Genomic DNA, 6,429 nt, shown 5'->3' on the forward strand with positions numbered 1-6,429 from the left:
AAACCTAAGAAGCATAAAGCAGATATCAATGATACTAGTTAACTTCCACTGGTAGAAATGAAGTTGAAGGATTTGAAGTAAAGGACTACATTTGTTTGCATAAGACTTTTCATATAGCATTGACTTTGGGAAACTCTGATGCTTTACATTCTCAAAAATTTACAAGGAAAAGAAACAACTAAAATAGAAGACAAACAAATAAATGAACTTAATTGTACTTCAAATAAATACATTACCACAGTAAAAGGAAATAAGAATTAACTCAAATAACTTTCAAATACATTTTTGACTATTGTTGGGGAAAGATAATTGAAAACAAAATCTTTCAACCCAGAAAACCCTCCATGAAGGTAGTAGGGGGAAGAAGAGTTTTACTATTGAATAAGCATTAAACTAGAATGTGGTATGCATCACAGGCAGTCCACTAAGATATTGCAAAGACAGGAAGGAATCACTCTTTTCTATAACCAAGTAGCTAGCACCCATCTCATACATATTCTCCAGATAAGCACTAACTAATCCTCAAGAAAAAGGAATTGATAGCACCATTTATCACATATGGTTCATTCTAAATTTACCTGGAAATTGGGGTAACTATCTGTGTTAGTTAATCGGTCTTACACAAAAGAAAAATAAACTCCTATCTTTATGAAAGGAGGTAGGTTTGCAACTTGGAGCCAGGTGTCAGCTCAAGTTAGGATTCTACCCTTCCACAGAAAAGGGCTTTATTTCCCCTAATGTTTGTTTACATTTTAAAAGTAACTCCCTTGATGGCTTTTTTTTTTCTTTATATTTCTAGCTCCTTGAGAAAAACTTTTCTGGATTGTAAAACTGGGAAGAAGCTTTAAAAAAAAAAACTTATGTACATTAACAGCTACTAGTTTACAAAAGAAAATGTTCTAAGAAAAGGGAGAAGGGGTAAATTTCTGTCCTTATTTTTATCAGGAGAATTAAATTAAGCCTCTTATTTTCAATTTTTATTTGTTTTTATGCTATCAGTCTAAAGACAAAAATAACTGTAAACAAATACTAATCTATGGTTATTAGTAGGTTTGTTTTTCACAGTGATATGAGCAGCAATTCTGAAATTGCTTTTTGTGTTTTCCATGACTGAGAGAATAAGCACATATACTAAGGATAATGGGAGCCACGTTTCTCAAAGTTTGGGAAGGGACTTACAAATAATGAAGGGAGAATATTTAGAATGCACTATATGGTGTTGGTTTGGAATTGGAGGTATCAGTATCAGCTCATGGTTTTAGTATATAAAGGTAGATACAGAAGAAGATATAGGGACATGCTTATATCTGCATCACACACTGAAACTTCCTAGCTCTGCCATGGAGACAGCCTAGATGAAATAATGCTCCAGTGGCAATGTTCATGGTTATAAAACCATGTTGCCTTTAAAGGAGCCTGGTCTCCTTGGAAAAAATGCTGATTACAGAGATGGAATGAAGAAGTACAAGATAAAGCAGAAACATCTTTTTGATTCAGAAAAAAAAGGAAATGCTTGAAGAATGTGAGAATGTGTCAAGAAAACACACTAGTTAGCTTGAAGAGATTCTCACTAGCTAAATTCTAGACAACTTGAGAATCAAAATTAACACGGGGAGTAATGGATTATAATTTGAATGAAATAACAATCTATGTGTCCATAATGATATAAATCTGTAAAATGAGTAGATGACTACATGGAGGAGAATGGAAAGCTCTTCAGCACAGGTACAAAGAATGACAGAGATAAGAAAATCAATTATTAGAATTGTCATTTATCTTGGCAAGAATCACCAATGGATGCTAAAACAATAGGGGTAAGTTTGGTGAGAAACAAGAGTTCTCAACTATTTCCCCACAAATTACATATTAAATGTAGGAGTAAAATCAGTAATTGTAAAGTAAAAAAATTTGATAGATACCAACTTACCCTAGTGAACAAAGTTAATATAATCAATAAGGAGACATACTGACATCATGAATCTCCATATATATATATTCATATATATATATATATGTATGAATAAACCTGTTGAATAAACCTGTTGCTTAAATAACTTGAGAATAAACCTGTTGCTTATCTACTTTTAATTAGTATCTGCAAATCTCTAACTCCTAATTTATCCCTTCCCTCTCTCTTCCTCTGTCCCTGGTAATTGTAAGTCTGTGATATGATACACTAAACAGGGAATCATCACTTCTGTGATGATCTTGCCAAACATGCATAATGTTAATCTAATCATAAGAAAAATTCAGAACCCAAATATATAGGTGCTGGCTTCGGCAGCACATATACTAAAATTGGAATGATACAGAGAAGATTAGCATGGCCCTTACACAAGGATGACATGCAAATTTGTGAAGCAGTCCATATTTTTTAACTACTATACATAAAATAAACAACAAGTTTCTACTGTATAGCACAGGGAACTATATTCAATATCTTGTAGTCATGTTTAGTGAAAAAGAATATGGAAAGGAATATATATATATATATATGACTGAAACATTATGCTGTACATCAGAAATTGACACAACATTGTAAACTGACTATACTTTAATTAAAAAAAAAAAAGGCTAAAGTTCAGTTCCAGATTAATGGCCACTATAGAATTTTTAGACTGGGGGGAAAATATAACAACTACAAAGAACATAACAGGGACAATAGATAAAATGTGAATATAATTAAGAATTAGATAATAAAATTGTATAAATGGTAAGCCACTTGATTTTGATAATTGTATGAGAACATTCAGATTCTTAGGAAATATACATTGTAGCCATTGTAGCTTATTGGGATAATGCATCATACTACAGGAAACTTATTCTGAAGAGGTTTAGGAAATACATATTATACAACTATTTTCTAAATTATTATATCAATACTACATATAACTAATAATAAATAAATATATTATATATGATTATTTTCTAAAAATATGTATCCTCACACACAAAGACACAAAGAGACTCATAAGTCAAATGGGGCAAAACACACACAGCTGATGAATCTGGGTAAAGTATAAATAAGGATCCTTTTACTATTCTTGCAAATTAACTGTGAATATGAAATTACATCAAAATAAAAGGTCATAAAAGTTATATTTTGATAAATAAAATATGGTTTATATACCCAAACCTGTTTTCTAGCATATACATTTTTTAGCAACATATTACTGTAGTAGCTGCCTGTTCCTCAGAGCCATTAAGAATAACAAAAATAATAACCAATAATCATTGAGCACCTACTACACAGCAATCATAATGCGCTCTTTATCTGCATTATATATTTCCCACAACACCCTTGTAATACAGGTGCTAGTATCTTCATTTTACAGGAAGGGTTTTTAAAAAGATTAAATAATTTTCCACAGGTCACTGAACCAGATTGACAGAAAGAATATTTGAATTCTAAGGCCCCAGGTCAACACTGCAAGGATTAAACCTTTGCTTCTTTCTAGAATTGGTTTATTTTCCCACTGTGGTAGAATGAAAAATAATTTATAGATCAAATAGACAAAGGGGTATGGTTAAGTGAAACCTATTATTTACTAGGTATATTTTGGAATTCTGGAAATTTGGAAAGGCAAAGGACCTAGAAATATTTAGATGGTAGCAGACTAATCGTTATGTTCCGAATGCTTACATTTTATTTTTTGTCAAAGAGGAAAAGCAGGATTACTGACCTCCCAGCTACCTAAATAGCAAAGTTTAAGGAGGTATCTATGCAAACAAATTTACCCACAAATGCTTCAGAATACACAGAAAACTACTTTTCAGTAGCACAACATTAGATGTGTTAGAATCCATTTCTTCCATCTCTTCTACTGCATCTCCTAGTGTCTGCATAGTACTAAGTGGTATGTAATCCCACACCCAAACATCAATTTGTTATTTAGATATGAAGAAGAAAAATATTCTAATAGCTAGAAACATATCATAATATAAAAATAAATTTATATATATATATATATATATATTAGCAGGAAGATCCATTTAATCAAGAATGAGAGGAGGTTAGAGGGGAAAGACAAATGTCCACATATGTTACTAACAATTATTTTTGCTTTACACTATATTTTAGAATTGTTTTAAATTACACTTTTGAGGAATTATCCACATAATGACAATAAGGGTCACTCAGTCATTCATTATTAACTCATTCATTTAATATTTGTTGAGTGCTTACTATACATCCTTTTCTCCTTTGATTTTCATTTTACTCAGTTCTATCAAACATATAGGAAAAGCAAACTTTCAGAATTGTCCCTTCTAGTTCCTTATATTTTCTAAGCCTCCCATATGTTTTTGACTCATATTTTTCTCCTCTGTATGCAATTCAAACTCACCTGACATTGTCTGACAGCACTTTGTGACCACACACAAGGAATGAGTCCTGAGGCCCTCAGGATCTAATTGAGAATATCATGCCCAACCATATATGCCAACATTGTATTCAAATGTTCTTGGTTTAATTTAGGAGTACAGTTAGGGTTAGCAGAGGACAGGAGAGGGAATAACCTTGCCTATGGCTGTCAACTTTGAGCCTGGGCTTAATATTATGTAGACATTTCAAGAGAAAGAGGATGCCAGGAGAAGGAACTCTTCTGAGAGGTACAGTTAATCTTCAAATAGAATTCCAGTTCAGGGAAGCAGGATTAGACCTAAGGAAATCTGAGTCTCAACAATAGTCACTTTCAGGTACAAATCAGAAAGTTAACGAGGGCAGCAATCTGAATGTTATCTAGGAGGACAAGAAAGAAAATTCACCTCAGAAGAGAGAGAGATGACCAAGTGGAACCTCGGTCCCATTGCTTGGGATCAAGGAGGATAGAGGAAATCTACACTTGAACATGACACCCAGATCTCTGCAGAGGCTCCAAGTGACGAGGGACTTGTCACCTTCCAGGCATTGCAGCCATGAGTTTACAACTGCACCATTCTATTTCCAAATCCCACTTATTAATGACTGGGGTCTAATCAATTAAGTGACTGATAATTTTTTTAGACATACAATGTGCCCAACACTGTACTGAGCTGTTAGGAAAGATTAAAAAGAAAGGATAAAGATTCATGCTATAGTCTCCTGTTTTCAAATATATGAAATAACTACAAATTTTGGCCAATTAGCCAAAAGGTTTCTTGAACCAAGGAAGGAAAATTATCATTCAAAATGTAAGACCTGGAGATCAGCAGTGTGTTTGTGCCACTACAGTAAGTTTACTTTATACAAAAAATCCTATATTTTGGGAAAAAAAAAAAGAGTGGAACACATCAATTTACAATTACTTTCTTATTCATGTGTTTCTCATAAAATTAGTATCTCACATAAATAGATCTCCTATAAATGTATAATTTTTGGAATGGGGAAAATTGAACTCAGACTTTCTTCTAGTATGTCATATTGTAGTTTCTGTTATGATGATGGATGTTTTTAATCCAGTCACTTTAAATTAGTTATGTTTCATTTTCATCTATAACTCTCGAAATATCTTTCAGTTAGGGGCCAGGATAATTCAGTACAAAATAGCTCAAATGACAAATGGTCTAAGGCAAAGTGCTTTACTGGTATGAGAAACCACGTAGGATGGCAAAATTAACTTTTTAAATATACTCTTTTTGTTTTGAGCGTACAAGTTTTAAAATGTTTCTGCATATTATACTGAAATAATGACATAATTATTTTAACTCTTCTAGTACTTATAGTGACAAATTTATTCCTAGTTAATTCATTCATTTTTATGTAGGGACTTCCATAGGATTGTACTTTAATTCAGTATTAATCAGGCTATTATTTGAAAGTGTTTCCAACTCAGCAATAAATGGTGGTGATATAGTTATAATTAAACAGAAATGAGTGTGTGAAAGCCTAATGAAGTTCAGAGAAGTATTCATTATGTTTCAATACATGTATATTATCTACTCTCCCAATAAATTGTTATACCTCTACTGTAATTAACTAGGAATTAACTCATCTAATTTTTAAAAAAACAATTTCTGGTCTCAGAATCCTTACTTTGTTATATATTCACTGAAAACCTAATTGAGAGTGCAGAAACACATCTTGTAATGAATCAAAACAAAAAAATTATTGTAGCATTACAAGTGAATTATAATCGACTGAAATTGTTTGTGGAATCATGATGGATCTGTAGCATCCAACATTTGTCTGCACTGCATGTCTCTGATACTAAATATTGTTACATATTTAGAGTTTAATGCTTTATCAAATATGGTACATTCTATTCTTCTCCTGTCTTTTACTATCTGATATGAAGGGCATTATCACATTAGCTTTTGCCAGTAAGTCATTTTAATTTCTAAAGAATGGGGTCTTTTACTTGTTTACCATTGCTATGTTTTAATGCACTGCCTAGGTGGGCAGTATGTGCCTTTCTTCCCACCCTCCACGGCCCACCTCGCACCAAGTGT

At 32.5% G+C, this 6,429-nt stretch overlaps 1 non-coding gene across 1 annotated transcript; it reads left to right on the forward strand.

Annotated features, from left to right (window-relative positions):
• Positions 1-2,268: 2,268 nt before the first annotated feature.
• LOC116279446 (U6 spliceosomal RNA) lies at positions 2,269-2,375 on the forward strand. The gene has a single exon (XR_004188809.1). It is a non-coding gene; the product is annotated as a U6 spliceosomal RNA (small nuclear RNA).
• Positions 2,376-6,429: the final 4,054 nt, after the last annotated feature.

Source organism: Vicugna pacos, chromosome 15, assembly GCF_048564905.1.
Source record: "Vicugna pacos chromosome 15, VicPac4, whole genome shotgun sequence".
In the NCBI taxonomy this organism is placed as follows: domain Eukaryota; kingdom Metazoa; phylum Chordata; class Mammalia; order Artiodactyla; family Camelidae; genus Vicugna; species Vicugna pacos.